Raw genomic sequence first — 27,117 nt, 5'->3', positions numbered from 1 at the left:
GGATATGAGTGCTCCTGTGATATCTCATTTTCATTTCATAGTGGTTGAGATGCATCATGCTCCTTGAATTTTCTGTTTGGAGAGGGCTCTTTGCTTGGAGTGTTGTGCAGTCTCTCAAACTGTGTTCTTCCAGTTGTTATGGGAGAGACAGGCACAGAACTTGTGGAAAAGGGACATGCAGTACCTGGATGCAATTTCTTTCATGTTTACTACCTATTTTGGGAAGCAGGTGGGAGGGCAGACAAAAAGCTTCAAAACATTTCCCTTTTGGATGAAAGGTTTAAGAAAATAGATGACCTAGCATGGAAGAGAGGCTGTAATTTTTTTAGCTAGAAAATCTAATGATCTGTCACTGTAGTATTAATGTAGAACTTTTGCAGTCATTTTAGCTCCCATATAAGTGCTTCCTGTGGACAGAGTTGGTATCTCCAGAGTAGATTTAGAATTAAGTTCCTTGTTGCAGCATAGGAGCAACTGAATTCAGTTGATTTAGTTCTGATTGTATTTGGGGGATGACCAGCCCTGTGCATGGGTTTGAATGCAGTGTATTTTGGAGGCAGTTTCAAGTGACAGGATCTACAGAGGAAAAAACCAAAAACCTCTTGCACTGCTACAGTGTTACAGTCGATGAGTGAGAGCTGTGTAAGGACTAGGCCAGCTCCTCTACCTCCCAGTACCTGAAGACTGAGTTCCCAGAAACAAAGAAGGAGACAAATGTGACTCTGCTAAAAATTATGTGAGTGCACTGACTCAGTCATCGTGCACTTCACTGCCAGCTTGTTCTGCATGGACTCCCTGTCCATGCTGCTTAGCATTGTCTCTCCCAACAGTATTGGAGAGACTAACAGCTGTCAGTAGGGTAGATAAAAGTAATTGCATTAGGCTGCCTCTTGTTTTTAATGGATTTTTTTTTTAAAGCAACATTTGCCCCTGTATTTAAATGTTACTGCTGCGAAGTCAGGTGTGTTTTTACACTTTGGGGTCTTTGTCTTACCACCCTGTTAGGCTGGCTTAAAATGCCTTTTTGCACATCCCTCTTGACACAGTGTCAGGCAGAGCAAGAACAGGCAGTGCTGTAAGATTTTGAACTACACCAGAAAGCAGTGTTTTGCAGTGACTTAGTCACAGAATTCTGTTTGACACACAGGAAGCTACCTGGGGAGAAGAGATTAATTTTTTTTCTCTTACTTATCATTGTGCACTATCTGTTAGTGCCTTTTTTCTTTCTTATACTGCACCATGCCTTCATAGGCAGGGTCCCACAAACCACAGGGCATTGGGCCCAGCTTGCATGGAGGATCTCCAAGGAAGTGGCATTCATTGTTGGTCTGAATGTGACACATCTGCACCATTTTCCAAAGATTGTGCCCCATACTGATGCAGGAGGACTGTGGACCTGCAGTGTGAAAGCACTTGGGTTGTTGTGATTGTGAATGATTCCATGTGTTCTGGCAGTGATCTGAAATAATTAACTGAGCCACAGTCTGGCTTGATTAAACTTCCTGCAGGCTTGAGTTTCTTCTGATTCCAAATGAGAAAGTAGTAATTCTTCTCTGCTTGTCCAACCTGTCAGGTTATATTACTGCAAAAGAGTGGTCCTACACTGCAGGTTGCTTCAGGTGAGTTGGTAAAGCAGGGCCATGTGGCTAGTTGAAAGGGGCTGCTCAGAAGGGTGGAAAAAAGTGATGCTGTTCAACATGGTTGTGGATCCCAGGATATTTTTATTCACATGGGGGTTTTAACATTGCACTTTTCTGTGTTCCCTGGAAAAATGATTTAGTCTTAGTGTACCACTGACTTGTCTGCAAAATGAAGATGTTTTCCCTAACTTATGCAGCTAAATCCGTTCCCATTTGTAGCAAACTTAGTTGCTACATGGATAGTAAGTATTGGAAAACACTATAAATAGCCAGTCAATACAGAATGTCATTGACACAGACGTCACTGGAGAATGTGGCCTGAAGAGTTCCCCATTTTGTTCACAGTACACTTACTCTGTGCTGGTTTTGGCGTAAATGCCTTTTCTTTTTTTTGCATGTGTTCTGAAATGACCGTGTTCTGCATGGTTGCCAGCCTGCAGAACACCCACATAGTGAATAGCTCTGAAACAGATGCCAGATAGGAAGGAAAGCACAAATGGTCTTGCAGGACCCAGATCTTTATTTTCTGTCACTGCCTGTCTTTGCCTATGTTGGATGTATGGCCATGATCACATTTCTCATTTCTGCCTAGCTGTGTTTCATTTATCCCACTATAAGCTAGGACTCTAGAGTTTCTATAGGGATAAGATACTTTTTTTAAGTTGTCTTAGCTATGTTGGGGATTTTTTGAATACCAGGTACATTCAATAGCTGTATGTACAGATGTGGGATTTTACTGTGCTAGTAAACATCAGAGCTTTAACTAACAAAATCAAGAATGGAGTGTAGCATTCCTAAAATGTACCTATAGCTGATAACAGCTTATCTGGCAAAGAGGAGAAGCTGAGATCTGAGAAATGTCCAAAGAGTTCTAAAGCCTGTGGTACCAGTTATCTCCAAAAACCCTGTTTTGTGATTAATAGCTAAGGAGCTCAGCGTTCTTGTTGTGGAACTGTTGCTGAGGTCTCGCCACCTTTCCTCTGCTGCAGGCTGTGTTACGCTTGGCTGTGGGAGCTGTTCCTTCAGAGTACAGGGACTAGAGTAACAGCATGTCCTGTGCTGTAACAGAGCATGTATTGATTTTCTGCTGAGTAACAAGAACTAATGATGGACATTGTGTATTATTCGTGTTTCATCAAGTTCATTTCTAAGCTGTATAGAGCAGCTGGGAGAAGGGTTAACTAGGGACATGAGAGACTGCAGAACAGTTCTACAATCAACCCAGTGTTAGATCTGATGACAGGACTTCCTGAAATACATTCTCTATATTCCTTTTTGGGGAAACTGTGTAAATTTCTGGGTCCTTTTGAATCCATTCATGCTTCCCTTCATCATAGCTGGAAGTTCAAAGTGGAATGGTGGGGTAAGTTGTGGGTGCAAGTTACACTCATATTTCAGTGCACAATAGCAGGTGGCGAGGGATGTTTTTGTAATATTATGGGGTAGTGGGGTCAGGTGCAAAAGTTGTACCATTTTGGGTAATAATTCCACAGCAGCTGGTATTTAGGGATGGAAGTCATCTATGTTGCTTGGGAGAGGAGTCTGAATCTGGCAACAGAAACAGCATCTGTTGTTGCTAGGGTCAACAGAATAACTTAGTGTTGACCTGGGGTTACAGTGCATTTTGGAGTGGTGTAATGCAGCTTGTAAGAAGCTACAGGGATTATGCTCTGAGAATCTTTTAAGGAATGTTGATGACTGAAGTGCTCCTGAAATCTCCACTTGTTGCAAGTGGTCTACCTAGTTTTATTCCCCAGTGTTTGCAGCACTGAGATGCTCAAATTCCTCTGCAGACTGAGAATTCCCTGATATAGTAGGGTTTTTAGAATCAAGGAAGGGAGCAGTAAAAAGGTTCAGAAGTTAGGAAGTACTCATGGTACACATCTTGGTGTCTCCTTATTGCTGATGATAGCTAGTTCCTGTTTCTTGCCACAGTGCTTTCTGCCAAGGTGAACAGTGACAGCTCTTAGCTGAGACTTTCTGTGAGAGTACAGTTTTGTAATGAGTTTAATTTTTTTCATTGGAAACAGCTGCTGAAGGGGTTATCTTGTTTCCATACATCTAATCATATCTTTCGTTTCAGCTCTTGTAACTGAAAAAAGTTCTCAAACCAGTTGGACTTCAGGTCAATTCAACTGAGGTGTTGAAAACTGCACCTTCAGGTTGTTTTTTGTGCTCCATGCCCTCTCCTTAGTGAGGCCATTCAGTGCTCTTCATAATTGTTACCTTGGTGTTTTTGCGGACTTAGCCAGAGCAAGGATCGCAGCCTATACTTGATTTATATGTCGAAGGTTATTTTCAAAACTTTAGAAGTCAGTTCTCTATGGTGTGTGCTTTCAGTTATAGAGACTTAGTTCAATATAGGCAACTTTCCCTTGCAGAAGGGATTTGTCTTTAATACTGAACCCTTTAAAGATGGAGTAATGGTCGCATTATGTGGGAAGTTAGGCTGGGGCAAAATAAAATGCCTCGTGCAGAAACTTTGTGCAGGGCTTATGTAGAAGCTACTTCACTGCCTTGGTTATGCTATATAACAGGAAGGAAAATCAAGAAAGGCAGAATCAGAAGGTGGGAGTCCTGATTCTTACAGGGACAGTAATTGTTGTCTACTTGATCTGTAGGGGTCCATTTGTGTTGTTGACAGTATCTGACAGAGAAGTTGGAGTGGCAGCTTGTTTGTCTTGTGCCAGTAGGTGGAATGATGCCTACAAAGCAGTCTGCTCTGTGGTACACTTCTGCATCCCAGGTGATTGACACCAATTAAGCTATTTTTGTGGCCTTTTTATCTCAGTTCCTGTTGAGATGGTGTGTAATTAAAATACCTGGAGGAGAAATTAGAAATTCATACATTGAAAATCATTCCATGTTCTCTATTATTCAATGCAAATTGCAATTCTAATTAACAGCAGGATACAGAGTTTGCCATTGGTAATTAAGTTTTCTCCTGAAGTCTACAGCTGAAAACTGACTGTGCATATCTGAATATGTGATGATGTTGATATTTGAGAGGTATATTTAGATTTCTGAGATTTGGCACCCACCATACTGATGGGGGAAATGGTAACAAAATAAAGTAGTTTTGGGTCCTACTTGAAAGTTTGGCAGTGTAGTTGCAGCCGTCCACTCTGGAAACACTTAGCGAGACAGAACTGTGGATGTTACCGTGTCCATGGCGTTGCACTGACCTGGACAAGAAGATTGGTGGTCTTGGTTTTGCAGTGGAGGGCCCTGTCAGATCTGTGTTTACTACTTCTAGATGTATGGAGCGTAGCTGAGAGCATGCAGTTACTTGTAGATAACTGTCTTTTGGAACATGAGAGAGATTTTTTTTTTTTTTTCCCCCCCCCACTTATTGAGGGGTGAGAAACAATAAATGTCTTTTCTAAACTGTCTTTCCAAAGGAGTGCCCAGAATGATAAAATTGTATGCTTTCTTTGCATGTCTGGAAGCAGTTGTTTATTATTACCTTATAGCTTGCATTGAAGTCCTTTAAGCACTAAGATGATGACAGGTACATCTGCTTGCCTTTTCCCTGCTGTAGAGTCTCTTTTAGTGTTCAAGTGCAGTTTCAGTCTCCTTGAAAGTGTGTCTCCTCAACTTCTGTGCCTGAAAATAGTTGGTGCGTTCTTCTGTCTGTTCTTCCTGCTCCGTCTCTCCTGAGCACTAGATGGTGCTGGTTGTTTCCAGCTTCTACTTGGTCTCTTGCTGTCAGTGGTGGCACATGTCTTCAATCACTGGAGTGTTAGTTCATCCTCTCAGAGGAAAGCTACCTACTCTGTTTTGTTCGTGTCTCCTCAAAGCAAATCAGCAAGCAAGAGTCCCCTAGTTTTTGTGCAGCCTGCGAAGCCAATACTGTGCTCTGTAGGCAGAATAGAGTGTTGAATAAAATTCTGCACATCTGCTCAGTTGGTTAGAGCGCGGTGCTAATGGTGCCAGGGTTGTGGGCTCGATGCCCGTATGGGTCATTCCCTTAAGAGTTGGACTCGACGATCCCTGTGGGTCCCTTCCAACTCACAATATTCTGTGGTTCTGTAATATTCTATATTGAACACACTCCATGTATTCACAATATACAGCTGCTGTCACACATGCTAAACTCAAGTCTTTGAAAACATTCAAGTTCAAATTTTTTACCTCTTTAAATCTTGTTTTGGTCTTAAAATTGTTATGTAAGAGCAGAACATGTTCTGTATGAACACATACAGTAATGACTGTGTGGGGAAGCAACTTGGGCATTGGTGTCCACTGTTTCAGATTAACATACTGACCCAGGGCTTATGGACTATTTAGTGACATCTGTCAGACTGTTTTCCTCTTCTCCCATTCTGAGCCTGATAAACTTATTTTTCAAAATATGTATCTTCAAAATTTTGCAATTTTAATGAATTGGCATTTTCCAAAAAGTACTAATTGCCTTCCTTGGGTTTACTCCTTTCCTAATTCTACTGATACTATTTTATTGAACTGAAAAAATAGCTTTTGTGGCCTGTCCAAACCTTGATAACTTCCTTTAGTGTCAACAGAGGTATCAGTCAGCTGCCAGTATTTCTAGGCTTGTTTTACAAATGGATTCAAGTTGATGAACTCTTAATTAATGGAGGCCCTCATTTCCCTCATGCAGATACATACTAGCAGCACAAATCTTCAGTAAGCAAGGCTTCTCTGCTTACTGATTTTTCTGCTTTCCCTGAATGCTTGACTGTACCATGTCACTGAATTCTTGTGAAAAGAGAACATGGAAAAAAGGACTGAACTTTGTTCTCAATTCATGTAACCTTACTGATTTCAACAGTGCTGTGTTCAGCCCAACACTGTGTCCCTGCAGCTTGACCAATCCACTTCTGCCTACTTAAGGTGATGACTCATTGCAGGTGAAGGTCTTCGGACTGCATCCAGAGTTTTGTGCAGAAAGGTTGTTAGGCTCCTCTTTTCCCCTGAAGGCTATGAGGCTCTCTGATAGTTAAGAATGTTTTGGCTCACCTTATGTTATCAGTTTAAAACATCTTGAAGGGCATCAGGAGGCACCTGCAGCCTGTAAATTGCTTTTTCCTTTGTCTTCTTTTTTCCCCTAGCATATGCAATGCTCAAGGCTTATGTTTGCATTTGGCAGGTAATGATCCTGCTTCATGAAATAAACAAGATTCTGCCTTTGTTTTATTAGAAGTGTTTGATCCTACTTCGGGTTGTGCTGTCTCCATCCCTCAGTGCTCTTGGGCCCTGGGCAGTTGAAAGTAGGACTGGAAATGGTCTGTGACAGCATACGTGTGTTCTGCTGTCCTGGGGTTTGTGTTCCAGGAGAAGTTCTGCATTTGATCCCTGATCAGTTGCACCTAGCTGTCTTTAATGCACGTGTTGGCTTTCAACAAGAATGAAGGTTTTTAAAACTTCAATTGCAATATCATAAGGCCTGCTGTGAAAGGAGCATGTGACTTAAGAAGTTTTGTGAATAGGGCTTTCTGCTAGTGCAGATCATTAAAATGTAACCTCTGACTGGTTTTGAGCAGTCTTCTTTAATCCATTGTATTCCTAAGAGACAAATACAGCGGTTTATATCAGTTGTCTTTGGGCATAGAAATATGGCTTTGTAGTGTGGTGGCACATTGTAGCTGAAACGTGCAAGGCATCATTTGATCCCCTCAGGTTGATTTTTCAGTGCAAATGAGGTAAGTTTTTGAATACTTCCTGCTGAGACCTTCCAGAGTAAGTTCTGCTATTGAATATTCTGCCTTGAGGATAATACATTAAAGTCCTAAGGCATGTGTATTCAGTAGAGGGGGGTTTTTTTTAAGTATTCTGGTGCAAGTACAGCTTTGTTACATAGAGATATGCTTATCAAACTGTCAACATGATCAATTATGTTGTACCATCTCCATATTTCTTGCGGGTTTGTCAGGAATCAAGTCTTCTGTGATGTTTTGCAGCTTGTGTGCTCTGTTACTGCTCTGATGGGTTAAGCTTTTTTCAGCCCCAGAAACAGCTGTGTTCCCATTTGCAATAACAATGGGTGAATTCTCCACAAGATTTATGCAGTGTCTGGGATCCCTGAGGCTAATAAAGTACTCTAGTAGGTCAGCAGGATGAAGTAAAATAAGATACATGATGTACAGTAATGTCACAGCACACACCAAATTCTAGCAGTTGTGAAAAAAAAGAGGAAAAGGCCTCAAGCTGTGCCAGGGGAGTTTCAGGGCAGACATGAGGAAGAATTTCTTCACTGAAAGGGCTGTCAAGCACTGGAACAGGCTGCCCAGGGAGGTGGTGAAGTCACTATCCCTGGAACTGGTCAAAAAAAGACTGGATATGGCACTTAATGCTGTGGTTTAGTTGACATAGTGATGTTCAGTCAAAGACTGGACTTGATCTTGGAGGTCTTTTCTAACCCTAATGATTCTGTGATTCTGTTCTATGATACTGACAATCCTGCAGGACAGCACCTCTCATGCTTTTGAGGTACCTGTTAGCACTGTACCTTCTCAGTAGAATACACCAACTTGGAAATACCGTGTGGAAGTCATTTGGGGAAGCAAAGGTGAGAAAACTAAAACACGCAAGGCCCACAAAAAGTGTATGGGGGAAAGGGTGGCACTGCTGATATTGTGCTGGTCCAGGATCCAAAAGAGTGTATAATTGAGAAACTGCTATCTGGGGTGTTTATGAATGCACTAGTGCCAGTTTGAAGTGACAGCTGGCCACTGCCAGACACCTGTGAGGGAGGGCTCCCAGGCAAAACCCCCTCTGTATTTGTCTCAAATGCTTTAGGTATAACTAGTGTGCTACCAGTGAGAACCAGCTTGCATTGGGCTTTCTGAACTTCGTAGGGAGGAGGAAATATGACAAGGATGTATTGCCCATAGTGTAACACTTAAGCCTTACACTCAGCTCAAGAACACCCAGAGCGTTTTGGGTTTTTTTGTGGAAGTTCATTATAAGCTTCCCAGTGTCTCTCCAGTACTCGTTGCAGGGGCTCTGCTCAAGGTACTGCTCTCTAAAGGCAGTGAGGCAGCTGGGATCAGGACTACTGTCTGTATTGTACAGTGTAGTGCATTCTCATGAGCTTAATACTCCTGACTTTTTGCAAGCACTCTAATTGAAATGAATGATTTCTTCCATTAGGCAGCCAAAGTTCAGGTTGTTCATAATTATAGAGTTTTTGTTTTGACAGACTCTAAATGTTTACTTTCTCGAAGTTTGTGTCTTCTGTCTGTTCTAGCAGGTGTACAGGCCTTTAAAGGCACATTCTTTCAAAGTCTGCCTTTGAATGTCAGCCAGAGCCCCTTGCTCATCTAAGTGAAGTCCACTTAAGATGTTGATCTCCATGTTTCCATGTGGTATCAAAGATGCTATGTATCATCTTGGACTGGTAAAGCACTGTTATTAGTTCTGGGATTTGTTTTTAATCACCAACTGTCAGACAGTGATGAAAACTTGGGGGAAGGAGCAGGAGGAATTTGAGATAATGAAGAAAAGGGCTATGAAATCAAAAGTATACAGTGTTAAAAGGGAATGTGTGTAAGGCAATAGGGAAGGACTGTTACAACCGACCATATATTATTTGCATTGAAGGGTAATTGTGCAAACTGTAGTGCTTCCCTGAATTTTGGGTTGTGTATTTTACTATGAGAATTTATAAGCACTCTGGCAACTGCTAACTTGAGAGATGAAGACCCTTGTCTACATTAGTAATTCTGTCCCAGAATAATTGTGTCAAAAAGAAAGCCTCTGCTGGCATAATAGTGTAATGAGGAGAAAGATCACCTTTATTAACACAAAGAGAAGTGTCTGCAAAGATCACTATTGTGTGAGAATCCTTATGCTCCACAGAGGCCATAAAGGCTCTGCTTTTACCGAATGTGGTTTGTATATGAATCAGAAAGTCAAAATAATGCCTTCTGGAATGGTTCAGCAGAAGATATTTTCCAGATTGTTTCATCTGGTCTACTTTGAGTGGACAGACCAACCTGTTTCTGTCCCTGTGTCCTTTATAGGTCTTGGACACAGGTAACGTGTGTCATGTGTTGTTAATACTCTAGAATATGAAAGTAGACATCCTACCTTTAGTTAGCTCTGTGACCCAAACACATTGCAGCAGAGAATAGAGGAAGTTAGTACAAATGGAAATGTTATGCTTATGATCATGTTTGGTAAGGGAATTATTATTGCCTTAGCCCCTGTTCTGAAGCTGGTGGAGGTCTGTAGAAGGTGTCATAATTATGGCTGCGGACCTGTAGGGTGCCTGTCTTACAGAAGGAGATGCATAAGGATTGGGGAGGACCAGTGAGAATAAACTCAGTGTTCTCCCTTAGCAGTGTTTAGAAGTTACCAGTGTTTCCTCTTGGAAAGCACAGTTTCGCCTTTGGTTGTAATGCCAACATCAGCACAGGGTTCTGCTTTGGTCTTGGTAACTTTAATGAAAGTATTGAGCTACCCATAAGGAGTTATTTCTTAATCACCTTCAACAAAGACATCCTAGGTTATAGGAGTCCAGATATTTTTTATCAAGCTCAGGCCTTTTTGCCATTAGCTCTAAGTTCTGCAGTTAGTGAAGAGTTGTCTCTCTGTGAGCCAAAGCAGATCCTCCCCTCTCTTCTAGAAGCAAGGATTCTTTGAAGTTAGTAAGTGCAAAAGCTTGCATACATTAATAGTAGGCTGTTTGCTCTCTGTACGCTGGAATCTCTTAAGAAAGGGTTCTTTTTGCAGCAGTTCAAAGTGCTTTGGGCAGCAAGATGCCTTCAGGTGTTTGCAGTAAAACCACTTCTTATAATCTATGTGTTTAGCTGACCTTCCCCTTTGGGCTCTAAGCTGGTGTGAACTGTACAAGAGCAGCTATGGATCCATGGCAGTGCCAGGTAGGAATTGCTGATGTCAGCCAGTGTGCCTACCTGCTGCTGAGAGCTGTGCTAGCACTCCAGTCAATGCTGCCTGTCTACCAGCAAAAATGGAGCAGTAGCATTGTCAGCTTTACCACAACCAGGTGCAGAAGACTGGTTATAAAGGGACTTTGTCCGTGTGTAAGGCTTGACTATTCAGGGATTTTTTTCACGTTCCCTCAGTACTTCAGCCCCAGAGCCCCAAAAGCTTGCTAATGCCTGCAAAGCGAAAACCTGGGAATGTACTCTCTAGCATAGTGTGGCTAAAGCCGTATTGGAATTTTTAACCAAGCTTTCTTCATTTGTTGATGCTTCCACCTAAAATTCTTCAATTTTTGGAGTTTATGAGAATTCATGGAGTTCCTTTTTGCACTTCACAAGTGCTTTAGGCTGCAGAGTCATTATTTGAAGGGAAAAAAAGAAGGTAGACACCTGTGAATCTCCTGAAGTATTATGGCCATTAATATGAAAAAATGTCCAAATGCCAGTGAAAGTTACTGTCATAGGAGTGTCAGATGGTATGACTGAATTTCTCTTGGAATTAGTGACTGGAGGGAGAAGAGAAAGCAATGGACTTCATCAAATCAGAAGAACTTTTTATGAACTCAGTATCTTTTGACTCTTTCTGGACTAGAAATTCTTTAACAGGACAAGGCCCGATGTTTTAAAATGTTATTCCTGACAGGTGACTTTTGATCCTTTCTTTTTTTTAGCCCATGAGGCTTTTCTTAACGGAGCTGTGCTCCATTATAAACTTAGCCTAGCCTGGTTAATGGGAATGCACTTGGGGTAGGGCAGCCTGTGAATACAGAATGTGTCCTTTCATGCTGAACCTACCTCTCACACCGTCTGGTGATATATCTCCACTGAACTCTTGTTTTCTGTGCTAATGTCTTCTGTGAAGAATAGATGAACTATAAATTGTTCCTTTAAACGATGAAGGTCTAATTCTTCTCTCAGCAGTTTATTTTTCAGAGTCTTAGAAGCCCAGAGAACTGGAGTTTTCAAAAACATTTCCTTTGTGGTTTATATTAAACATACTAGAAGTGTGTATTTGGAGGGCAGGGGATGATGAAGACTGGGGTTTGAAAGGGTGAGGATGGTTTACATTGCTCAGCTCTCACAGGAAAGAAGCCTTAGGGGAAGTAGCATGTCACTTTATTAATAAATACTAGACTAGAAAATTCACTTTGTAGTTTCAGGCTCTTATAGGAAATGTAGTAGGTCTTTAAGGGAGTTAGAGATTATATGAACTAAGACTGGGTGTAATGTATTTTCTACCTGTGTTATTGCATTGCCTGAATAGTCTTTTCTTTCTTCTGAGTCCAATGGCTATTGGGAAATCTGTGGAGAGTCATAGGGTGTTCCCACTGTAGCCTGGCAAGCCACTTCTACTTGTTTCACCATGTATTTTGGAAATCATGGGAATAATTCATGCTGAATCTGACTTCAATTAGAAAGTAAACTTTTCATTTTACAAAGACTCTAAGTTTTCTTGAAAAGACTGTCTAATTTGCCCTAACTTATGGATTATTTGATTGATATGGAGAAGATCATAGAATAAATAATTTTACAGAACAGACAAAACAAGCTTTTACTGGCCAAGCTTGAAAATTCTAACATATTCCTCTGAATTTTGAGCATGGATATTAGTATAAATTGTGAGCTTTTCACGAGTGCACGTTTCATACTCGCTGGCTTCGGCCCATTCTCTATGAAGCCCAGTTCACCTCTTTAACAGTAATGAGGCAAGGTGGTGCTAGTGTTTGTGTTCTTCAGACAAGTTTATGCCTTCTGTGGAGGAGGGAATGGTGGGGAAAAACCCCAAAGCTCTGTAATCCTTGCCTGGTGTCTAGAAAAGCTTCCAAAATGAATGCTTGTCCAGCTCTAGAGATGTAACTCTGACATGGTTGGGAATCACAAAAACCATTTACTTCCTAGTAAAGGAATGATTAATAAATACCTTCAGCCACTAGTACTCTGCCATATCTGGAATGAATCATTGAACTAGAATAACATATTCCTCTGCCATCCTGCAGTTTTTTAAAATGTACTTGGTTGGAGTTTTTTTCCCCTCAGACAATAAGTGGTTGACTTAACTAAAACTGAAATCTTTACCTCTGGCTTCCAGGTATTTATCATTGTCAAGAAATATCAAAGTTCATTATTCACACAGCAGTGATTAGCAGCTGGCTTTTCTTTTCAGTGGCAGCCAGTACACTACTGCATTTCTTAAGAAATGGGAGGGAATGTAAACTTCAAATCAAGAATTTCAGATGGTGAAGCTGTGAGCTGTGGCTGGAGGGGAAAAAAAAAAGTGCAAAGTAGACAAGTTACTCAGAAAATCTTAGGACACTCAGTCTGCACCAGTGGATTTTACAGGGATCTGTTAAGTACTTGGAGTTTTTGAAAGATCAGCCTAATGGTTTAGTATTTGAAATCCAGATTTAGACATTGAACTCTGGGCTCCTGATTTTATAAACCGTAGTCTAAAGTTGGTGTGTACTGTTTAAAGAGAAGACATGCATGGTTAACTATAGGTCTAAAAGGTCACATTAAGACTTACAGAAATCCCACCTTGAAGAGCTCTTGCTATCCAGACTGACTTATGTGTATTAACAGAAATGAGTCTCAAAAGAATCACATTGCAGAGTAAGTAGGTTTTGTTGCTGGAAAAGTGCAAGCATATTCAGCTTTCTTATTGCAAGAATAGACTAATCCCTACATGAAATTTTTGCTGTGTGTAAATATAAATGCATTTTTTATAATATTAAAAATTATATATAAAATCTCAATTTTATTTGACCTAGACGGGTTTGCTATCTTTAATATATTAATCTTGTGTTGAGCCTTCAAATCCTTCAGGTTGTGTCAGACCTTGTACCTGTAGCAATCAATCAATATGTTAGGGTCTAGGATGAGAGTTTCTAGGGTTCCCTTTATTTAGGCAAAAGATTTGAGTGGCAGTTCTGCGCTCTTACCTTCATTAGCTGACTGCTAAGATGATCTGCCTGGGCCTGACTGCATTCAGAAGGGAAGCTAAGTGTGGTTTAGACATTAAAGAATCTTGAATTTCCCATGGGGTGACAGATCTAGACATCTGACTTCTGCATCTCCCAAACATTGCTCAGTTATCTCAAAATGTTTTTGTTTTGTTTTAATTTTGACTGTACCACTCCTCTCCCCCTCAAAAAAAAAAAAAAAAAAAAAAAGCTGTCTGGTTTGTGTGTATGTACTCTGCTGGCCTGATTCCCTGCTAGCTCCTTCTGTCCAGCAGTATGTTTGACAACAGACACGTACTGGCTTAAATTTTAGGAAACTTAATGAGTGCCCTCTGAAGTTAAAATGACAAATGATCTGCAAAGTGCATTGAAGGTATGTAGAGCGTGAATGTCCTGGTTTATATTATTTATATGGAATTTACAGGTTATAAAAGAGGTGGTAGTGGTTATAGTATTTTAGTTTACTAGAGATTAGGGCTCTTTATTTAATCACATTTTCACTCTCACTTCTTTGGTTGAATTTTCAATGAACAACTCTCTAGTGATGATTTTCTTCCCTTAAGGGTTTTGTGTTTTCTGAGTGTATTTTTTTCACATTCAAGACTGACACAAATATATATCAAGGGCACCAATACACAGAAGATTTTTCTTAAATGAGTCTTTTCTTAATGAGCTAGTGTTGAAGAACTGCTTTGTTTTGGGCGAAATTTGTATTTTGCTGTGAAATTCAAAGCATGGATGGTTCATTTATATGCAAGCTTTGGATGGCTTTCTGAAAGCTGTCAATATTGGCTTATTTTACTGCTGACCTTCACTGTAATTTTTGCCATCCAGAGCAAAAGTGAGGGAAGGACTGAGTGTTCTTTAGCTCCATTTTGTATAAGTGGTGCTTTTGGGTAATGTCACGCTATGTCCACATCGTAAGGATATCAGAGGCTCAGCCTTCCTTTTGCAGTGAATGCACCCTGAAGATTGTTCTTTTAAATACATGGTTATGGTTACTGCAGGAAATGAATCTCAACTATTTTCATCTGGTACCATTTAATTCCTTTAGGTAATGTCACATAATCAAAAGGTAAGAGAAACTTTTTGTCAGTTTTCCAAATGTTTTGTGGAAGTAATGAGAGTTTAAAATTGTAATGTTTCAGTAATAGAAACAAAAAAATTCTTGAAATGCTTTGTTGAAGTGGTCAGATTGTCTAAATCAGACATCCGTGCTTAACCCCTCATCAGCCTCTATCTGCCCATGTGATGTACACAATAGTCCTAAAACTTCTTAAATACTCAAATTTCAGTAACTTCTAGGTAGTCTGGGGGGTTCTCTGAGATACAGCATCTAGCACCTTTCCCCATGGAGCTGACTTGGCTGCCAGGCTGGAACAGCTGGAGAGCAGGGTGCTTTCTCCATCCATTTTATCTACCACTGATCTGACAGTGCCATTAGTAAACACTTTGGCTTTTCCAGAACTTGGGAAACTTACCCTGCTGGTGGCTGCCCGGAGTTGCTTTAGGTAAATGAAATGCAGGAGTGTTGCCAGGAGATTGTCCAGCCCCTCAAGCAGGTGGTTTATGTGCCTCTTCCCTGAGATTAGATCACCCTCTAGCCAAGAAGAAAGGGAAGTATCTGCTGCTTTACAAGGGCAAGGTAGCACTTTGCACAAGAGATGGGTTTCCAAGCAGCTGTCAGCTATTGGCACTGTCTGATGATTTTAGAGGCTCAACAAAACAACTGAGATGAATTCTCACACATCTATTCCAGAGGAGCAAGTTGGTACCAGCAAAGCCAGAATACTGGATTTCCTTCAGTTCTCTTGCAGGAATACCTTGAATTTCCTCTAGTATGTTTGGTGGTGGTGAGAAAGTTTTCCTGCCCTGTCCATCCTCTATCCTGTGTGGGATTTGGTTTTGTTTGGTTTTTTGTGCTAACTAATGAATGCTCATACTCTGGGATTGCTCAAGTGTGCAGTTAACAGCAGAATACTCTGCCGGAGGACCTCTCTCTAGAACATTATTGTAGGGGTTTTTTGGTTTCTTTTGGGGATTTTTGGTTTGGGGCTTTTTTTTGTTTGTTTTTGGGTTTTTTTTGGTTTGTTTTTTGTTGCTTTTTTGAGGGGGGTTTTTTGGTTGTGGTTTGTTTTTTTCTTTTTTATGGTGGGAGACCTGGTAAATGTCTATCCTTTAGGTTGCTAATTTTTTCTTTTGGAAGTCCTTTCTGAAGAACTATAGTTCAATCTCAAGAGGCTGGAATATGTACTGGGAGCAGGAGCTGCAGATTGTCATCAGGTCTTGGGTTCAGGCTGTTTCTGGTATTTTAACTGTATTAAAAGATGTAGCTCCCTGTTACTCCCCCCACCCCCAAACCGCTTATTTGTGTATCTTTCTCCCCTCCCACCCACACTGTAATTTTTGTGCATTGCACACTGCTATCAAGGAGTGTATTTTTTTGCAGTGTCCAGCCTCCAGCCTGGAAAAGATTTTATATCATTCAGTTGCTTCTTTGTGACATCTAACTCTTAACATTTGATCCAAGCTTTGCAAAGGCAGCCAGTTTGCCTGTGAGTTGGTGTATAACAAAAACTGTGTGACTCTGATGCAGTGCTTAGGGCATTGCTGCACCTGGGCAGTGGGGCTTCAATAAGTAGGGTCCCTGCTGGGTTAAGTGAAGTGCTGCAGGGTCTAGAAAACAAGCCCATAGTGATCAGAGAACCAGCAAACATCTGTTGTAGGGATGTTGTTCTTTCCTTATTCCAAAGCAAAACTCTTATCTTGTCTTTGTGGCTGTTGATTTAGTTAGGTTAATGCAATTAAAAGTGAGTGTGTAAACAAGCCTTCTGAATATTGCTAGAGCGGTGCTGACCTTTGCAAGAATGCAAGGTCCCTGCAACACTCAGTATCTCTGTGGAGACTCAGATATATGGAGAAGTGTTTACTCTTGTGGGGGGATACCATATGACCCTGTCCTGTGCTTGACAGAATTTTGCAAGAGGTGAAATGGTCTTTCTGGTATTTTTTTATGCACACTGAAGGTTTACGTGTACTCTCTGTTGCCCTCTGGCCATCTGAGAGCCTCTCCCGTAAAGCAGGCTCCGGTGGCTCTCACCCCTTCAAAGGGGCGACTACAATTAATAAGCCGGTGCGTTTTAAGGGGCAGGGAGCCGTGAAGCGCTGAGTTCTGCCTCGAGGCCGGCTGGAAATACGGGCGACAAAGGCGGGGAGCTCCAGGGCACCAACCTGCCGCTGCCCCTGCGTAGCCTCTCGGGAGCCCGTGCCCGGCCGCCCGCCCCGCTGCCAGGGATGCTGGAGGCGGCCCCGCCTGGCAGGGAGCGGGCTGGCTGGGGCCGAGAGGGACGCTGCCACCTGCCATGGGGCTATGCTCCTGCAAAGGCTGCCGTGAGGAGCCCACAGGTAATTAACCTTCTCCCGGAGATGTGACGGGAAGCTGTCCTTCCCCGTGTGTCCCGGCGCGGGGTGCGCGCAGCCCGGCTGCGGGAGCGCGGCTCCGGACCCGCCGGCCCCGGGCTCAGCCGCCCTCTGCGGGAAGGGACGGGGGGAGTGCGGGGCGAGGCCGTTTTCCCTCTCTGTGCGGTGTTCGGCGTCTGGTCCTTCGGGAGGTGCCACCACTTCTTCTGTGGCTCGAAAAAACTCGGCAAATTAAACCAAACCCTTAAAAATGGTCTCGATGCGATCTTATGCTTTAAACATAATTCTTGGTTCTTCTTTTTCTCCACTAACAAATAAGATTTGATTGGAGGGAAACTGGTTGTTTCTTTTCCCCTTCAGAAAGGCTGTTAACGTGGCAATAGCATTAGCTGACAACCTTTCCTCATCTATTCTACATAGCGATGAACTTGGATACTTTCTGAAGGGGCGAGCGCCCAGTAGTCTAGAAGAAACCACTTTGGGTGGCTAAGAGACAGTGTCTCCCAACCCACTTAAAGCTACTGTAACTCTTCTAAGGATTTTCGGTTACTTCCAGGGTGGCCCTACATGGGTTTTTATCGGGACCAGCCTCTGACATCCTGTCTGTTTTGGGGAAAGTTTGTAGCTGATATTTAGGAGCTCTAAGAATAGGTGTTGTGTGAGCCCAAAGAGAAGTGTAGCTTTCGTCAGTAGAAAGCAGTCTCCTCTTAAGAATAGTGTTCAAAAACATTACCATGCTTGGAGTTTGTAAAATGAACACTTAGATGTTTTGACTTTTGACAGCTGAAAATAACTCTCTTTTAATAATCAAAATCCTGTGAAGTTAGATTCTTGAGAAAATAGGTAGAAAAATTGCTTTTTGTGCAAAACTTTGGAAAAAACACCCTTAATAGTCACTACGTTGGAAGTATGATTCAGAAAATGGTAGAAATTTAGCACCCATACTCTAGTTTTGAGACAAAAGGAAAAATAAACACATTGGGGGAAATTTGGTGAACATGAGGCTGCTGTCTGCATCACAGCTGTATCAGGATAAAGTTTATTTATAAAGGTAAGCTTCAAAAAGCTAAAGAAGGCAGTATAAAAGCTAGAGGAAAAGTATGCTGTTCTGAAGTAAAAACGGTAACTATCAGTTATATTAGAAGCATAAACACTGAAATAAATTTTCCCTGTCAGGAGTAGAGAAGGCCAGGTAAAGGTATATCTAGTCTTTCAGTTATTACTGAGTTGACTATGCCCAGATTGTCAGTGTGGCACCCAGTGAATGGATCTGAATTGCCTTCCAAAGACAGGCTAAGGAAAAAAATTTTGAGCAAAATACCCCTGAATTTTGGATTGGGAATACTGTGGGATTTTTCATATGTGTCTGTTTTTAATCTGTTGAGGAAGGGGAGGCTTAGATTGGGTATTATCAAAAAACATTTGTCCTAGTTCCTGGCATAAATCCAGTCACCTCATTCACTTGGGTGAAATTGTATTTATCTTCTTCGGGAAGAGCTTCTACAAACAATGGGTGTTTCAGCTAGCATATTGCATTCAGGCTTGAAAGAACAAAGTATGTTTGTGTTAGAAATGCACATTTGTGTAAATGTTCAGACACTGGTAAAGCCACACCATCCTCTGAGAACTTGTACAGTCGGAATAGATATTTGTGTTAAATTGTGCTTTTCCTGTGGAACCCTATTGAGTATGTAACACTACCAAACATTTTGAGGACCTCTTTCAAGGCTAGCCAATTAAAGGTCCTGCATGATTCTTTTGTCTTATTTTGAAAAGTTATTTTAAATAATTCCTGTCTAACAGAATAAATCTATCTCTTAGTTGACTCAACCCATGTAGGAGGCTGAAGCTTGTTGCACAGTGTGTGTGCATGTAACTTAGTAAGTCTCAAATTTAATACAGCTTTGCTGTTGGTACTAATATGATCAGGAAGGTAAAAAGTCTAGGCCCTGTTTTGCTGATCTGTCACTGTGAGGGAAGACCTGAAGTGCCAGGCTGTCATTTGTATTCTTAATTGGGGACCAAATTTGGCTTTGTATGATGCTGCTGAAATTCATTTGTTCCTTGGTGCTGGGCATGGGCCCCTTTAAAGCAGTAAGCTTATTTTCTAGTGTTTTTCAGATGCCTCTAAACTTACAAGATATGTAGAGAAGTCACTGACTTAGATTGCCCCTGCTGCTTTGCTTTTTTGGCTTTAAGGAATGGTTTAGGCTACGGGTGCACTGGCCTTTTGATCATCAGCTTCAAGGAGTTGTGAAAGTATTTTCAGCAGATGTGGGAAGGGTGTGACTGGGGACCTGGGTACTGATAACAATGTTTTGTGTTATTGCATTTGCCCTATCAGCTTTTTCTGATAGCCTTTTAGCACATCAGGCACAGATAGGGCTAACTGATGAGTAGATTCCTACTTCTTGGAAGTTGCAGGCTGAAGTGGCTCCCTGAATGCAGCAGGTTATCTGCGGATAGCAGAGACAAGCTTAATAAGGGGGTGAGTGTTTAAGGGTATTTGCATTTGTTTAACACCAGAATGGAAAGCTTGAGTTGTCATCCTTCCCCACTCACCTCCCCTTCTGTCCCTGTAATAGAATTACCCTAGTGGCTGGAAAGGAACAGATTCCTGGGCAGGAATACTGAATAGTCCCTTTACCCTGTCTGTTAGATTCAGTCGGTTGCTGTGTGCTGAAATCAGAATGTGGGAGAAGGACGTGACTGCTGGAAGGAACTGGAAGGGAACTAGAAATAAAATCCTAGTTCCACCTCACCCTGTAGTACTGTTAGCTCCCAAATAGCCTGGAACCTGAAGCTGGTGGGAGTGTTTGCCATGTGCTATGGTTGATTATTTGCTGTTTCCTGGGCTTGCTTGTTTCAGTGTGATTGTATTTCTTTTCTTGACTTTTTTTATACTGAGAGTTGTTCCCCACCAGATGATCCAAAAAAATCTTGCTCTCTAGTGTTACAGAGATTTCTGCTGGCTTTCCAGTGATGCAATGTAACCAAGATTGTGACTTCTGCCTTTACTTTCTTTAATCTGGTCATCAATTGGTCCTGCTCCGTTTAGGTCTCCTGGGGAGACCCACCATGTGTTCACTATGATAAAAAGTTTCTAATTGGTGCAAACATAAAGGATGAAAGAGAACTCTAGCTCACAGGCAAACAGGATTTGCTCTTTCAGTCTTGTCTGGTGTCAGCTGCCAAGGTGTGTTTTCTGTTGCAATTTTGTGTTTAAAAGGATGCAGTGTATGTATCAGCCTTGCAAGACCGGAAACACTGGGAAAATAGGGCTTACCTGAGATGCCAAAGCTTGCTAGGCTTTTTGATAATGATTGTGCTTTGTGTAAAAGGAATAGAAAAGGAAGTCTTGAAAAAGTTGCATCTGTTGGATGACCTTAATATATTCCATTGTAGAAGGAAAAGGGGTGAGGATTTAGGAGAAGGTCATACTTTGGAAGACTGCAGTTCTTAATGCAAAAAATCTGTACAGTATCTTCCAGTCTGAAATACTTCAGAAATGTGGCCTTGGGATTCATAGTACTACCTCAGAGCTAAAGAACTAATTTTCCTGTTCAAGAAAAAAAAAAAAAGCTAAATTGTTTCCTTTATCATCTTTTTATAGATTCTTTTTGAGCCTCCACAGTAACTAAATATACCTTCTTAGAGAAGTCCAGGATGAGTTCTCACTGGAAGAACTGAGTAGATTTTGACCATACTTCTACACATTTGGCTCTCCCAGGGACAGTTTGATTGGCTGTGCAGTCATGTGAAGCACACGGTAGCACAGTTGCAGCATTGTAGAGTCCCCAGATAAGAGAGCATGTGTATGAATAAACTTGTGTGCTTATTATGTTGCACACTTTCCTTCCTGTGAGAAACAGTTCTCTGTGATGTGACCTAAGCACTGTAAGAACAGCCCGTGTTAGGTGGGAATGTGTATTAAGTTAGGATGTGAACTCATTCCTCATTTCAGCAGGGTGGTCAGTTTACATTATAACTATAGTAGCAAAAAGTACTTCAGAGTATTCTGCATTCTGTATTTTTTTTGAAAACCCAAGACATAACAAAGGAGATAAAGGAGGAATTCACAGTCTCTTCCAAAATGTAAGAAAAAAGTGAACTGATTTTCTTGGTGAGTACAGCAGAGTATGCCACCTACATGACTCTCAAGCTGGCACTCCCTGGTGCACACCCAAATATGCTTCCTCTTCTTTTTCCATGTGCCTGCTAAGGGTGGCATTTGGAAGGTATGTCCTGGGGCATGTGGGAGACTTTACTTATTTTTGCCAACATTCAAAAATTAACTAGAAATTTGAAGAGTTGAGAGATTTGTTTTCAGAAGAAATATTGTCCTGAAGTTACCTGGTCAATTATTACTCATCTAGAAGATTTCTCTGTGACTGGTTTTGTCAATGAAAGCAAAGAGTAACCTTTGACCTAACACAGCAGAGCTGTTGCTGTGTTAGTTGATGGAAAAATACTATTTACCTTTATGGTCTCTACTACTTATGCTCTGAAGAGGAAAGGAATTAACTGATAGCATTTTAAAGGCTTGATCATATGTTTGGTTTCTTGTCTAATTCACCATCTGGTTTTTTGATGTTGGCTGGTTGCTAAGCAGAACTAATTGCAATTCTTTTGTTGAGACACTTCATGAAAAACACTTTTAAATAAAAAATTGTATTTCTACAGTTCTTGATTACTGTAACTTGAAAATACCAGTTTCAATTAAAAAGGTTTATTTCCTCACATATTATTAATAATTTAGCAGAAGTACAAAATATTTTCTGTTGTCGTTTTATTGAAGAAAGTGTTACTTCGTGTGGTGTTGGACCACATCCCTCAAAAATGAGCATGTATGGCATATTAAGTGGAGTGGGATACTTGCAGGACAGGAAATATGGGTCCAAAACTAGAAATGGGGGTACTGAGGTTCAGCAAAGCAGTGGATCACTACCTGTATGTGAAATGGGGGAACTGTGGAATACTGCTATGTTGAGGGCAGCTGCATGGAGATTTTTAATGTGTAACAACTATATAAGCTGGGAAGCTGAAGCAGTTCTTTCCTTAGTGAGCAGTGTCTGTGCCCCTTCAATGAACTGCCATTTATAGGTTGAACTGCCTGCTGCATTTAATCTGTACACAGCTGAATTAACACCTGAAGATTTGGTAACAGCTGCTGTATACATAACCTCTGGCTTGTATTTACTGTCAACAGTCTTGTTACTTGTTGATCTAAATTCAGGCTTTTTCATAGTGAGAGAGCTCATAAATGCAGCATGAACCCCTGCAGTGACATTGCTTCTGCTCTCTGTTACTGATTCACTCACTTGTGACAGAAAAGCTCTCTAAACTGCATGAAATGGCATGTACTCTCTCTTCTCCAACTTGTTTTATATCCTCTCTTCTCTTTTTTCCTAAATACAGTGTTCATGCCTCCATGAAGGCTCTCAGCCTGGCATCCTACCACAGGCAGAACTCGCATTCATTGTTCTTGGGGACATCTTCCAGTGATGGTGACTTCACAACTTCCCTGGGCAGTCTCTTCCAAAGCTTAACTATTCTTTGAGTAATATTCACCCTGAACCTCCCTGACATAACTTTTCCTCTTGGTCTGTCACTGGTTGCTTGGGAGAAGAGTCTGACCCTTGCCACAGCCTCCTTTCAGGCCGAGAGCAATAAGGCCTCCCCTGAGCTTCCTTTTCCCGAGGATGAACAACCCCAGCTCCTTCAGCTGCTCTTCATAGGACTCGAGTTCCAGACTCTTCTCTGGCTCTGTTCCTCTTCTCTGGACACACTCCAGCACCTCAATGTCCTTTTTAAAGTGAGGGGCCCAGAACTAGACACAGGACTTGAGCTGCAGCCTCACCAGTCCTGAGTACAGGGAGACAATCCTGTACTCCCTGGTCCTGCTGGCCACGCTATTCTTGGTAGAAGTCAGGATGCCACTGGCCTTCTCTGCCACCTGGGTACATGCTGGATCATGTTCAGCTGCTGTCGACCAACACCACCAGGTCCTTTTCCCCTGGGCAGCTTTCCAGCCACTCTGCCCCCAGCCTGTAGTGCTAAAATAAAAATCTGCCAGACAGTACTTTTGAGGTTTAAAGTGTTGTTGGAAACAAAGGGTGGAGGTGTGGTGAGCACAGCAAGTGTGCTGCCTTTGCTGCTCTGTTAAAAATGACTGTCTAATTGGAGGTCAAAGCAGGTTGGATAAATAATTAGCTGTTGCTGATTGGCATGATACAGAACTTGTTCATGAAGCAAATGAGGTGCCTGGGTGTTTTAACCAGGGGCTGATTTGGAGAGGAACCCTTTACTGTGGTATGTGAGAACTGAGCAAAAAGGTGGTGTTTGGACAAACTTGGTGGTTAGAAGCTGGTGTGGCAGGGTTTCTTTTCCCTTTCTTTCTTTTTCTTAAATAACAATTGAATAATGATGCCACAAACCATAATCTGTATGCTAGGCACAATACTCAGACTGAAATGGCAGTAATGGAGCCTGTGTCTGGGTACTCCAACCTGCTCGTGGAGCAGCTGTGGGCTGGCTGGGCAAGATTCAGCACTGCTGAATCCCCCACTGCCTTCTGGGGAAGCCTGGAAAACCCAGTCTCTTCTTCCCTAAACATGAGAGCCCTGAGTGTTTCTGGAAAACTCAAAACGTTGCTGAAGGTATGTTGGTGGTGGCTCACCTGCTGCTTCTCTCAAAACATCCCGGGATGTATCCTCCAGGCTTGCTGTAGTCCCCTGCCTGCTGCAAGTATCAGTCATCCGAAGGGATTGTATGATGCAGTCTGTAAATGATAGGCTTGTTGAAACCTCTGGGGCATGCTTGCTGACTTGAAGGAGTTGATGCTTCTGTTTCATGTGTTGAAAATAGCTGTGCATGTCATTATCAAGGGGTCTTACTGTAATTAATATTTGATCCTTTGTTCAAATGTCAACACTGGGTGCCTTGCATCTGGTTTAGGTGATGACTTTGCTGTGAGCAGCTGCTATAAACGAAAGGGTTTTTCAGATGTGTTACTGATGGTGCTTAGGGATGTGAGTAATTTAACAAAAAAATAAGCCCAAACCCTCTGTTTGTTGAATGGCTATTGGAATAATAACACTATTTTGTTGATTTTTATTTATTCCCAGGAAGTATAATATTAGCATTATTAATGCTAATATTATATTGCCTGATAAAATCAGGCAATAATGTTTTTAAGGAATTATGTTATCAGAAGCCTTGGGCGTCTTGTAGTGACTTTCAGAAAGTTGCGTCATGGTATAATCTGGCAATTTATCCCATTTAAGAAAGAATGTTGCTTGGCAGTGGGACACTCCCCTCACTGCTCCCCAAACCATTTCCATAAGGTAGGCTTTTCCAGCATTTGAACCAAATTGGACTTCAGGCAGTTTTTCTTTTCTGTCATTAATATTTAGGTTATCGAAGAAGCTGCAACTAAATGCAAATACAAATCCTCTGTAAATCAATAGCTTTTTGACCCTGTGATATGGGAGTTGGCACTTTGAAACAAGATGGTAGTCTTTGTTCCAACAAGTCTGTATTTTAAAGCATAAATGAAACTATTAAAAGGTGCATGACAAGAGAACAGAAGAACAGTGGGTGGTGTTAGAATATGATAAGTCTAATAATTATTTTGCCTTTTTTTAAGTGGCATGAGAAAGAAGTTCAGGAACTGTTGCAGTGTTTGGCATACTTTGTAGGAGCAGATAGACTCTTCATTTTACTATTTTAGCAGGTATATATTTTGCTGTTTTCTCATTTCAGCAGTTGCATCAGTGTAGGTAGTGAAACAGCAGCCTGAGAGGTAAGTTTTGCAGCTCTGGTGTAATCAGTGTGTTTCTGAAAGGAATAAGTAATTAAACTTGTTTTTTAACTGAGAAGAGGGCATATCACATAAAACATTACAGAAGGTATGTACTGTGTAGGTGATCCCCTGACTGTGTTTTCTACACCACAGTTGGTAGATGCTACATGAAAAAATGGGATGGTGGGATGGAGTTTGCTGTAGCTTGACCTCATAGACAGGATGGTCCTTTTGCACTTACAGGAATTCTTGTCTTTAAAAGGTAAGGAGAGAGAGTTGAGTGTGCTCTTTGTCAATAACTGTGATTTGGGAACTGGTTCCTGAAAGAGCAAAACTAAGGAGTTTCAGTTCTGCTTTGGGAGCAGCTGGCATTGCAGGAGAGGCTCTCTGTCCTCCTACAGCCTTTGCAGCAAAAATGTTATCTCTAGACTTTCAAGGTGCAGTCACATCTCTGAGTGGAAATGGATATTTGGTTATGCTATGATGCCAGGTTTAATGAACTGAGCAAGTGAATCTGGTGGGGAGTTGCAAAATGAATGTAATGAACTATTTGAAATTCTTCTTTTAAATTAACTCATTTCTAACATCTATAAAAAGGCCATTACCTTTCAGCTTGCAAGTATGTGCCAGTTCATTAATTACCTGTGACACTGAGCTAGTAATTGAGGCCCTGGCTGTACCAGGGAGTGTGAGACACAACCTTTGCTTCCCAGCAACTTCAGATATGGCTTCTCTTGGCCGTGTCTTGGCAGGACCGTCTGTGATTTAGTTACTGTGAGTTGGCCATTGCCAAAGAAATGAATTGGGCTCTGCTTCTGGTCTGAGTCTGGGGGGGGGGGAATCCTGTATGAAGGATTTTTTCCCCCAAAATCTTGTTTAATGTTTTGTTGTCAGATGAGCATACACTTCCAGTTTTAGTGGTTACAGCAGTATCCTAGCACTACCCATGATTGGATAGCCTTATCTCCCCCGTACCTTTTGTTTATCAAATCAGAAGTGCAGTTGGTAGAGGAAGTCATTATCTCTGTAGACTGTAAAGTCTTTTTTACTGGGCATCCTGTTTTTATGAGGTTGCTGGGATATGCAGTGAACTGCTGCTGTGAGAGTGAGAAATGAAAAAGCCTCTGTCACCATGGTGTTTTCACCTATGTTCTTGCTGTTGGGATGGTGTGGATAAAGACTCGTATGTGGAGGGTAAGAGAATCTAACAACATCCAGTGGTAAGAGCACTGGTTTGGGAGACTTAAGTTTAGTACCTGGCTTTGCCTTAGTCATTGTTGTGACCCCAAGCCAGTTGCTTAGTCCTATAACTCCTCACTTTTATTTGTGAAAGATGTCTAATGACACCTGGAATTGAGACTGAACACCAAAGATTGTGATTTGCTCAGATACTGTTGTAATGGGAGTTACATTATTGTCACAAGTGTGAGATTGTATGTTTTTTGTCTAAGTAAATGTGTTATGAGACAATCAGAAAGAAAAGGTAAACCTTATGGGTTAAGATAAGAACAATTTAGTAATTGTAACAAAACATTATTGTAGTAATACTAAATACACCAATAATATTAATAATAATTTTAATAAAAAGGAGTGGGAGAGAGAAGACAGAATTCATGAAACCAGTGATGCACAGTACAATTGTTCTCCACCCACAGAACAATATTTAGCCCATCCCAGAGCAGCAATTGGTCCCTTCCAAGTAGTTTCACCTGTTTGTATACTGAGCATGATGTTCTATGGTGTGGAATATCCCTTTGGCCAGTTTGGGTCACCTATCGTGGCTATGATCCCTCTCAGCTTTCTGTGCAGCTTCTCACTTGCAGAACACGAGACACTGAAAAGCCTTTGACTTAAGACAAACACTGCTCAGATGAGCCAAAACATCAGTGTGTTATCAACATTATTCTCACACTACATCCAGAAAAACACAGCACTGTACCAGCTACTAAGAAGAAAATGAACTCCATCCCAGATGAAGCCAGGACATGGCATGGCAGTCGAATTGCACATGAAGAAATACAGTAACTAATCATTCTAGCAGTGCTAGGCAATCTAGAATGTGTGGTTTTTTACTCTTTCTTTGCTGCAAAGTGTTGTGGTTGTAAATGTAATCACACTATTTTGCTCCCCACCTTCAACCGTTTATGATTCCTCTATAAAGTTTTCTGTAGAGATGGAAGCTTTTTAGCAACTTTCCAAGGGAAATTTATACTAAGTATTGAAAGGTTTTGGAAAAAAAAATCAGACTAAACACTGAGAGCAGAGTAAGAATGAAAGCTGTATTTTCCTTGTTACCAATAGTTTTGTGAACTTTTTGAATATCTGATAATGGCAGAAAATTAAAATCCTAAATTTAGAAAAGTTTCTAACCCAAAAGCCAAGAC

General features: G+C 41.4%; 1 protein-coding gene across 2 annotated transcripts in view; it reads left to right on the top strand.

Moving 5' to 3' along the window:
* ARHGAP22 (Rho GTPase activating protein 22) overlaps window positions 1-27,117 on the top strand; it is a gene marked incomplete at both ends in the record, with an annotated part of 130,597 nt that overhangs the window by 19,823 nt on the left and 83,657 nt on the right. The gene's annotated exons all lie outside the window — the stretch shown is intronic.

Source organism: Coloeus monedula, assembly GCF_965178545.1.
Source record: "Coloeus monedula genome assembly, chromosome: 8".
In the NCBI taxonomy this organism is placed as follows: Eukaryota; Metazoa; Chordata; class Aves; order Passeriformes; family Corvidae; genus Coloeus; species Coloeus monedula.
Note: the sequence above shows the minus strand (reverse complement) of the source record. Positions and strands in the feature narration are given on the sequence as shown.